A 10,955-nucleotide genomic window follows, 5' to 3' on the forward strand; every position below is an offset into this window, starting at 1 on the left:
TCAGCCAGGTCACGATCTCACGGTCCGTGAGTTCGAGCCCCGCGTCGGGCTCTGGGCTGATGGCTCGGAGCCTGGAGCCTGTTTCCGATTCTGTGTCTCCCTCTCTCTCTGCCCCTCCCCCGTTCATGCTCTGTCTCTCTCTGTCCCAAAAATAAATAAACGTTGAAAAAAAAAATTAAAAAAAAAAAAAAGAATTTGGGGGTCCACAGATCAAGGAGGTACAGGTCAACAGAATAAGGTCAGGAAAAAATATAGGTAATTATAAAAGAAATTAAATGCCCTGCAGTTTTAGTAAAACCTGAAAGGCCCAAATGACTCCAAGATACTGAAGGTCATTGACTTTCACTGCTCCTCCAACACAGCAAATGCTCTAGTAAAACGATGCACAACACTACAGTAAAATTTTTAGTGGCCCAGAGATGCAGTTGACCTAAAGTATTCAGATACAAAAGGTATGAACTGATAATTCACATAATAAATACCTACAGGAAAGAAAGGTATGAAAAGGTGTTCAATCCCAGTAGTAAATAAAATTTTAAATGAGATTTTTTTTTTTTTTTAGGCCATCAGATTGGCAACAAATAAATTGCATCCAGGCTGCTAAGGGGGTAAGCAAATAAGCCAATCTTGTATGCAGCAGGTAATGCAAAATTTTAAATCTGCATAGCCATTGACTTAGTGATAGCAATCCTAGGAATTAAGCCATCAGAAATTTTTCTATGGGCATTTATTTAACAATGTCCATTTGCTCTTAATAGCAAAAATCAGGAAATTACTTGCATCAAAAGTGGATTGGTTCAACAAATTTTGTACATCCAAATAATAGAGTGCTATATATAGCTCTTTTTAAAGCAATGAACTATATCTAAATGTACTGATGTGGGAAGATCTCTATGTGAAAAAACAAGTTTTGGAAGAGAATCCATAGTATGATCCAATTTCTTTAAAAGGTGCACAAGCGAGTACATGTGCATGGGCACACACAGATGCACACAGTGCTCTGAAAGGTCCCTTCCTGCTTCCACCCTCACATCTTGCCAGGTTCACCTCACATGCCTTTTTCTAGCATATACGGAGTCCCCAGCATCTCTACCACATCCAGCATTCTCTTAAGAACACATGCTCTCTCAGCCCTGCCCCCGCCCCCTCAATGCCTGGCTCCTTCCTAACCTTAATCCTCTGTTAATGCAGGAATCTGGGAGATTAGATACCAAAGTGTGAACATGGTTATCTGTGAGGCTGAGATGACAGAGTATTTTTTTTTTTTAGTTTATTTATTTATTTTGAGAGAGAAAGAGAAAGTATGAGTGGGGGAGGGGAAGATAGGGAGAGAGAAAGAGAGAATCCCAGGCAGGCTTCCCGCTGTCAGCACAGAACCCAATGTGGGGCTCCAACTCACAAACTATGACTTCATGACCTGAGCCTAAGTTAGATGCTTAACCAACTGAGCCACCCGGGCAGCCCATGATGACAGAGTATTTTTTCCCTTTCTGTATCATACTTTCCGGTACTATTTGAATTTCCAATAATGATAATTTTTTATGATTCATAAGAAGAAGCCACTGTAAATATAAAGAATGAAACTGAAAAATCAAATGATCAGATTTTACCTCTTCCTTACTACTATTGCTACATTCAGTCTCCCAATTCCTCCAGTTCCAGTCAGATATCACCTATCTGTGGACTAAAAATCTCCAAATAAAGCTTCCCAGGAAAATCTAGGATAGAGGGAGTGAGACAGAGAGGAAAAGGAAGAGATGATTTACCAATGATATTTAAAAAGATGGTGCTACTTGCACATTTCAAGTTAGGAGACTAGGGCATTTTCAGTCCTATGGCATGAGAGCTGAAGCTTTGGTTCATTGTTCAACTGCTCAGAGAACCTAAACAGAGAAATAACTTCAACAGCTGCCTCAATGTATTCTTTTAATTACATTAGGTAATTATATTATCAAGGCCCTCCCACCCCAACCAAGCCAAAAATTTTGTTTCAAAGAATACCCTTTTTTTATTGTAAAATGAAACAAAGCCCCATCACTTAGTTAATATCATACAGATTGGGGGCGCCTGGGTGGCTCAGTCGGTTGAGTGTCCGACTTCAGCTCAGGTCACGATCTCACGGTCCGTGAGTTCGAGCCCCGCGTCGGGCTCTGGGCTGATGGCCCAGAGCCTGGAGCCTGCTTCCGATTCTGTGTCTCCCTCTCTGCTCCTCCCCCGTTCATGCTCTGTCTCTCTCTGTCTCAAAAATAAATAAACGTTAAAAAAAAATTAAAAAAATATATCATACAGATTGAAGAAGTATGATATATTTGAAAAACCCTAAGTATCAGAGCATCTGGATATAATCTGACTTCTATGGTAAAATGGGATGCTCATGTTAGTGTCTCCCACTTCAAACACAGGAGGTTCATCTTTAATTTCTTCTTCTCCAGCATGTGTTGGTCTCCCCACCCTCCATCCAGTGAGTCTCCAGGCTCTGTTGATTCTTGTCCCTAGGTGCCTCGCAAACCCATTCACTGGCACTGCTCCACCTTAGGTCAACACTCTCCCTCACCTGAACCACAGCCTCCTATCTTGTCTTCTTAGTCTGAGCAGTCTATTCACACTATAGCTGGGCTAATATTTTTCAGTCCAAAATGTGACCTCGTCTTTTCTCTGCTTTAATCCCTTTGGTGCTTCCCCAGTGCTCAGAAGACAAAGTCCAAACTCTGAGTCAAAGTGAGGCTTAAGGCAGCTTTCCTACTAGGACCACCTTGATTAAAGCAGTGATTCTCAATCCTAAGGTTTACCCAAAAAATTTAATTCTGATGCATTTTGAAAATTCATCCCAGGGGCGCCTGGGTGGCGCAGTCGGTTAAGCGCCCGACTTCAGCCAGGTCACGATCTCGCGGTCCGTGAGTTCGAGCCCCGCGTCAGGCTCTGGGCTGATGGCTCAGAGCCTGGAGCCTGTTTCCGATTCTGTGTCTCCCTCTCTCTCTGCCCCTCCCCCATTCATGCTCTGTCTCTCTCTGTCCCAAAAATAAATAAAAACGTTGAAAAAAAAATTTAAAAAAAAAGAAAATTCATCCCAGAAGATTGTGCCCTACTTGTCCAGATGCCTATACTTAGAGAAGCACTAATGAGACATAAGGAATAAGGAAAGTCAGAGGTACAGGTGTGGGTGCTAGCTGGAATTTTACATTAACCAAAGGTGGCTTTCTAGTCCAGTTAAATCACTGTTCTCAGGATCTGCACCAAAAAAGACTCATTTCATCTCATCCTCTGGCCCAGGAGGAAGGTTCTAGTCACATGCTCCACCGAGGGGCTCTTTTAAAAAGCAGTGCAGGGGCACCTGGGTGGCTCAGTCATTTGAGCATCTGACTTTGTCTCAAGTCATGTTTGCAAGGCTGGTGAATTCGAGCCCTGCTTTTGGCTCTGTGCTGACAGCTCAGAGCCTGGAAACTGTGTCTTTCTCTCTCTCTGCCACTTTCCTGCTTGTGCTCTCTCTCTCTCTCTCTCTCAAAAATAAATAAACAGGGGCGCCTGGGTGGCACAGTCGGTTAAGCGTCCGACTTCAGCCAGGTCACGATCTCGCGGTCCGGGAGTTTGAGCCCCGCATCAGGCTCGGGCTGATGGCTCAGAGCCTGGAGCCTGTTTCCGATTCTGTGTCTCCCTCTCTCTCTGCCCCTCCCCCATTCATGCTCTGTCTCTCTCTGTCCCAAAAATAAATAAACGTTGAAAAAAAAATTTTTTTTAAATAAAAATATAAATAAATAAATAAATAAACATTAAAAATTTTTTAAAACAATGCAAATATTGAATCTTTCCTGTTGGAGGTTTATAAAAAGTGAATATTAAGCAGCAGTGTGGCAGTTTTAATTTGGAAATGAATCCGTTTTCAAAATCCAAAGCAAGATTCCACAAAAGCAGGACCAAATCATATAAATACTGAGTCTCCATCACTTCTTCCAGCCCTTGTTCAAACACATAACACATGGTGGGTCAGGGGCAGGAGGAGCAGGAAGTACACTGCATAGATTCCCTTTATCCCAGAGTTTCTCATTGAGCTTATTATCTCTCTGCCTTCATGTAGGACTGAAAAATGATTCCAGACAACATGCATCTATTGAATGTTTGAAAAAGAACCCGAGGAGAGAGTGTCTCTTAGGTAACTATGCATTCTAATTTCTAGGTCTTATTACAAGGGCACTTTGTATCTATACTAATTATCTCCTTTTGTCATTATTATTCTTCTTCAAACTAGATGGACGTAGGCTTGAATACCATCCTGTAGAGCTACTAGTTTTATGATTCTGGTCACTTTACTTACCCTCCCCTTGTCTGTTCTCTGGTTATTCTTTTTATTTAAAATAAGTAGGTAGGACCTGGGAAAAACAAGTCAGGTGCCCAGTGAAAGTTATTGCCTTTCATTTCCCCTCTCCCCACTTCCCAACATGTACCATTGCATCAGCTCCGGAGAGTATTTGTGCAGTTGATAATCTCCTTTTGGTCTAGAATTAGCATGCATTTTCTTACAGTTACACACTCTGGGATAATGTCAGTTCGAAGGAAACATTTGGTCCCTGCATGGTCCAGTGGAGTATCGTCTAAGAGAGCTACTTGTTAGCTGTCAAGGGGCCTTTCAAAGTGGCATTTATTCCGTGGGAATTCACGGTGGTCCAAGACCTCATCTTCAGCCTTGCAGTCACGGAACCTGATTTGTCCTATACTGCTGGAGGGTCTCTCCTTCCCAGGAACTCTGTGTTAACTGTAGTCACAGAGATTGATACATACAAACCCGAATGCTGATTCTTTAGCTTACAGTGAAAACTATACCAGTGGTGGTGATGGTGGTGGTGATGCTAGTGGAGAAGGGCGGACAGTTTACTCGAGGTACAAAACAAGGGAAATTGGCTCCACAATGTCAGTTTTTAGCAGGCCCTGACAGCGTCCTCCCTCCTCTCACAACTAGAGCTTGCTGAGGTGGCCACCTCCCGCTTCTCGTGTTCTAGATTCCATTTTCTATGTTCTAGTCCATGCCTTTCTGTTCATGCATCTTTCTCCAACTAAAGCACAATAACATTCCAGTCCTGTCATTGAGTTCTCTGGGGGTGAAATCCTAGGTGCCCTCTACTCTCAAGTCACGCAGTTAGACTCCGTGGTCTACTCCTCACTACATCAGAATGCTTTTTCCTCTGGCCGATGTTTCCTTCTTTATGAGGGAAGATCAGACATTACAGTGGCCTGGACTTTCTTTTTTATTTATTATTTATTTTTTTTAATATGAAATTTATTGTCAAATTGGTTTCCATACAACACCCAGTGCTCCTCCCAACAGGTGCCCTCCTCAGTGCCCATCATCCATCCTTCCCTCCCTCCCACTCCCCATCAACCCTCAGTTTATTCTCAGGTTTCACTCCCCCTTCACTCACCCCCTCCCCTCCTCATCCTCCAGGAAGATAAAGTGGCTTCTCTACTTGGTAACTTTGGGGGACAAATGGGTATACAAGGGCAGCTCCTTTTTTTCTCTTTGGCAGTAGACCTGCTCACAGAGAGTGGGATTTCACCTGTGTGCCAAAGGTCATGCTTCCCATGTGAGAGGACCAGCACTGCCTGAGTGGGAAAGTCTACCTCATTATGGGGTACAGTATTAGGGAGCCCCTCCCAAAGATAAAAGCCTTGTTACCTGATGTAGGTTTCTTCATGAAAAAGGTGACCCCCATCTATGTTTCTTATTTCTCAGTTGTTTCAGAAGTTGAGCAGGGGCTAAATAATGCTATTTATTAGGCCCTATCAAGCATCCTGTGGCTGTTAGATGTTCACCACAGCCGCTGCCACTTCTTGCAGCACTACGCTGATCAACTCTCCTCATTCATGTGGGAGGTCGGGCTTCAGGTGCTAAGACTGGGACAGTCCCAGACAAACCAGCATGATTGGTTACCCTACGGGGCCCACAGGAAGAATGTATTTCCCACTCTCTCTTGCAGTGGGTTGAAACCATGGAATGTGGGTGTTAGTGAGGCCCTGTTGTATTTTCCATTACCATCTATGCCCTCTTTCTTTTTTATCTGAATGCCTGAAGGTAAAAGACACCAAGGTGGTGGGGCCATTCAATGGAAGAAGCCTAGGCCCTTGAATCATCACTTGGAGGAAAGCCTCACAATCCATATCAGATGTGATGAGAGTGATAAATAAAGTCTTAATTGTGTTAAGTGGCTGAGATTTGGGAATTATTTGTTTCAGCAGTGAGCCTGTTCTGTAAAGAGCTCTCTATCTTCTGGTGGGGAGCTGAGTGTTGATTTCAGAGGAAAGCCTGATTTGCTTGTGGCTGAGTCCTACAACACTGTATTATCCTTTTACGGGTGGCATTTTGGAAGAAGTTCAAAGGTCAGGTGATCTGTATATCTGTGGTGTGCATTCAGATCCAGTCCTTAAGTAGTTACAAAACCTTGGACCAATCACTTGGCTTTCTGAGCCTTATTCTTCCCATAATTTAAATTAAGGGGATAGATTTTATCAGTGGTTTATAAATATTTTTGGGTCACAATCCCTTGAAAATCTGATGAAGGCTGTGTTCCCTTTCTCCAGAAAAATACACATACATCAGATCTTTGTAAACTGTCAGGAGGTTCCTATATTCACCTGAGAGTTGTCTTTTTAATCTCCCTCTAAGGGGTGCCTGGGTGGCTCAGTCGGTTGAGCATTCAACTTCAGCTCAGGTCATGATCCCACAGCTCATGAGTTCAGGCCCTGCATTGGGCTCTGTGCTGACAGCTCAGAGCCTGGAGCCTGCTTCTGCTTTTGTGTCTCCCTCTCTCTCTGCCCCTAACCCACTCGCATTCTGTCTCTGTCTCTCTCAAAAATAAATAAACATTAAAAAAAAAATTTAACCTCCCTCTGCATGTCCCCGCTCTGAGCTAGAATCTGTTGCTTTCAACACTTAATAAATGAAAAAATTTATGAAGGTCCTACTGTGTGCCAGTCACCATCCTGAGTTTTGGTGTTAAAATGGGGAACAGAATGGATGTGGTCTATCCTTCATGAAATTCACATTCTAATCTTATTATCAAGTCTTATTTTTTCATTCCTGGGAAGGCTCTGAGTAGTATCTGACCACAGCACATTTTTATGACAGAGAAGGCTCTGAGCCTTGGAATCAGGCAGATCTGGGAGGAATCTCAGCTCTGCCACTTACCGGCTGTGTGACTGTAGACAAGCCAACTAACTGCTCTGAGTCACAGTTGTCTTTTTTTTAAATTAAATTAAATTTAATTTAATTTAGTCCTCATATGAGTGAAGTCATATGATTTTTGTCTTTCTCTGACTAATTTCACCAGCATGATACCTTCTAGCAGCATCCACGTAGTTGCAAATGGCAAGATTTCATTCTTTTTGATCGCTGAGTAATACTCCAATGTATATATATACACCACATCTTCTTTATCCATTCATCCATCGATGGACATTTGGGCTCTTTCCATACTTTGGCTATTGTTGATAGTGCTGCTATACACATTGGGGAGCATGTGCCCCTTCAAAACAGCACATCTGTTTCGCTTGGATAAATACCTAGTAGTCCAATTGCTAGGTCATAGGGTAGTTCTATTTTTAGTTTTTTGAGGAACCTCCATACTGTTTTTCAGAGTGGCTGCACCAGCTTGCATTCCCACCAACAATGCAAAAGAGATCCCCTCTCTTCACATCCTTGCCAACATCTGTTGTTGCCTGAGTTATTAATGTAAGCCATTCTGACAGGTGTGAGGTTGTATCTCCCTGTGTTTTGATTTGTATTTCCCTGATGATGAGTGATATTGAGCATTTTTCCATGTGTCGGTTGGCCATCTGGATGTCTTCTTTGGAGAAGTGTCTGTTCATGTCTTTTGCCCATTTCTTCACCGGATTATTTGTTTTTTGGGTGTTGAGTTTGATAAGTTCTCTATAGATTTTGGATACTAAACCTGTATCTGATATGTCGTTTGCAAATATCTTCTCCCATTCCATCAGTTGCCTTTTAGTTTGCTGATTGTTTCCTTTGCTGTGCAGAAGCTTTTATTTTGATGAGGTCCCAATAGTTCATTTTTGTTTTGGTTTCCCTTGCCTCCAGAGACGTGTTGAGTAAGAAGTTGCTGCGACCTATATCAAAGAAGTTTTGCCTGCTTTCTCCTCGAGGATTTTGATGGCTTCCTGTTTTGCATTTAGGTCTTTCATCCATTTTGAGTTTATTTTTGGTATGGTGTAAGAAAGTTGTCCAGGTTCATTCTTCTGCATGTTGCTGTCCAGTTTTCCCAGCACCACTTGCTGAAGAGACTGTCTTTATTCCATCAGATAGTCTTTCCTGCTTTGTCAAAGATTACTTGGCCATACATTTGTGGGTCCATTTCTGGATTCTCTATTCTGTTCCATTGACTTGAGTGCCTGTTTTTGTTCCAGTACCATACTGTCTTGATGATTACAGCTTTGTAATACAACTTGAAGTCCAGGATTGTGATGCCTCTTGCTTTGGTTTTCTTTTTCAAGATTGCTTTGGCTACACGGGGTCTTTTCTGGTCCGTACAAATTTTAAGATTGTTTAAGATTGTTTAAGATTTGTTCTAGCTCTGTGAAGAATGCTGGTGTTATTTTTATAGGGATTGCATTGAATATGTAGATTTCTTTGGCTATTATTGACATTTTAACAATATTTGTTCTTCCTATCCAGGAGCATGGACTATTTTTTCATTTTTTGTGTCTTCAATTTCTTTCATAAGCTGTCTATAGTTTTTAGTGTATAGATTTTTTGCCTTTTTGGTTACATTAGGTATTTGGTTAGGTATTTGGTTAGGTATTTTATGGTTTTTGGTGCAATTGTAAATAGGATCGATTCCTTGATTTCTTTCTGTTGCTTCATTATTGGTGTATAGGAATGCAACCGATTTTTGTGCATTGATTTTATACCCTGCATAGTTGTCTTAAATGTTAAATTGCTATATAGTTAAAGTACCTGATGTGTTATGGTGAGGATGAAATAAAATAGTGCATGTAAGGTATTAATAGAGAACTTGGTAGTGAGCACTTAATATATGTAAGTAGGCACTTAATGATGTAATAAATGTAAAATGTAATAACCTATATGCTACCTTTCTCCCCTAAACATAAGCTTCTGGCAAGGAGGGACCATGTCTATTCTTCTTGAGATCATAGTAGAAGCTTAATAAAGGGCACCTGGATGGCTCAGTTGGTTAAGCATCCGACTTTTGATCTCAGCTCAGGTCATGATCTTATGGTTTGTGGGATTGTGCCCCACGTCAGGCTCTGCGCTGACAGCGTGGAGCCTGCTTGGGATTCTCCCTCTCTCACTCTCTCTCTCTCTCTCTCTGTCTGTCTCTCTCTGCCCCTCCCCTGCGTGCACACATGCTTTCTCCCTCTCAAAATAAATAAACTTTAAAAAATGTGTAAAAAAAACAAAGCTCAATAAATGTGTGTCAATTCAACTGACTGGTTATATGATACTCACATAAGCCCTTAATTAGTCTTTTGTCAGTAGCAACAATCATGGCTACTTTGTTTCAAAACTGTGGAATTATGTAGATAATACAAAGTATGTCTTGTAATAGCTTTATACTTAATTTTCTGTATTTTGAATCCACCTTCTCATAAAATAACAGTGATTCCTATCTGTGATTTTGATTAAATCTTCACAAATATGCAAATAATTTTATTGTTGAAAACTAAAGAAATTTAAACTCTGATTGCTTTAATACTTCTGTGTGAACACATAAAAGAAATCTCACTGATTATAAACCTGAATGGAAGGAGACATTGATACCAAAACTTAAGAGAAGGTTAAAATATTTTCCTTTTTATTTTTGGGTACAAATGTGTCAATGATCCTGGAATTCTCATTGTTTCAAATAAAGTGAGGCCATCGTGAAAAGATTTGGTTTGGGAGAGCTGAGTCATACTTTTTTATCCTATCCTATCAAACTGCTCCCTGATCTTTACCCCGTCAGAAAAATTGGCGATTGCACCCCTCAAACTGATGGAAAGCGAACATAAGCAACACTTTCTGTCTCAAAGCTGCCCCTTTTCTGCATCCTACTTCCTTGATGTTGACCTAGAATCTTTACTTACAGATTTTAACTGGAAAAGATGTTAATAGATTTAGACTGCTATTGGCAGATTGCCCAGTAAAATTAAGTTGATAATGTTAACAAGAATGTTAGTGCAAATTTTGCTAATGATGACTCACACTCATGATATTGTAGGAGTTCATAACCTGGCCTTTCGTAAAAAAAAAAAAAAAAAATCCAATGACACTTATTCAAGATGGTGAGGCAGACTTTATTTAGTACCACTAGGTGTAGGGACCACTTTGATAGAATTTTGCAGTGGGGGAGAGAGATTGGATTCAACTTTGAATACCCCATGGGCAAGTGGGAATTTATAGCCAAGGAATTGAGTGGGAATCAGTGCTTGGAAAATTACTTACTTTTGGCTAAACCAACCTAACAGAATCCTTACTGAAGACAGACCAGGGTGATGGGACATGGCCTGAAGGATGGAGAGGGATGATCAGATATCCAAGGTAGGAGGTTCTGGTTAAACTGACTCAGCAGGGTTCTTGCTAAGACAGGATTTTACAAGGAAGTGCAAAGATAGGGTCTAGGAGAAGGTTCAGGAGCCTGACTCACATATGGTCAAGCAAAGAATCTTTGTCAGTTCCCTAATCTCTATGGGTTCTGGTGGGTCCCCGAATGAAGCATTCAAAACACAAGCTCTAATGGTCCATCCCCACATGAAATTTTCAGCCACCTGGGGAGAGACAATAAACAAGTAATTATAGAGTATAGTTAGTAGTAAAATGGCACAAACAGGAAGCTGTAAAGGAAAATAAGGAGGGACCACTGTGGTAAAGCCTACAAGAGAGACATTTTGAGGAGGCTTTGAGTAGAGGAAAGAAAAGGTGCTGGTTAAGGAAACAAGCAGAGAGTGAGCTC

At 41.3% G+C, this 10,955-nt stretch overlaps 1 long non-coding RNA gene across 1 annotated transcript; it reads left to right on the plus strand.

The window, feature by feature from the left end:
* Nucleotides 1–210: 210 nt before the first annotated feature.
* Nucleotides 211–5,064, plus strand: LOC122489680. Its single transcript, XR_006298969.1, has 2 exons — nt 211–608; nt 4,073–5,064. It is a non-coding gene; the product is annotated as an uncharacterized LOC122489680 (long non-coding RNA).
* The last annotated feature ends 5,891 nt before the right edge of the window (nt 5,065–10,955 follow it).

Source organism: Prionailurus bengalensis, chromosome A1 (genome assembly GCF_016509475.1).
Source record: "Prionailurus bengalensis isolate Pbe53 chromosome A1, Fcat_Pben_1.1_paternal_pri, whole genome shotgun sequence".
In the NCBI taxonomy this organism is placed as follows: domain Eukaryota; kingdom Metazoa; phylum Chordata; class Mammalia; order Carnivora; family Felidae; genus Prionailurus; species Prionailurus bengalensis.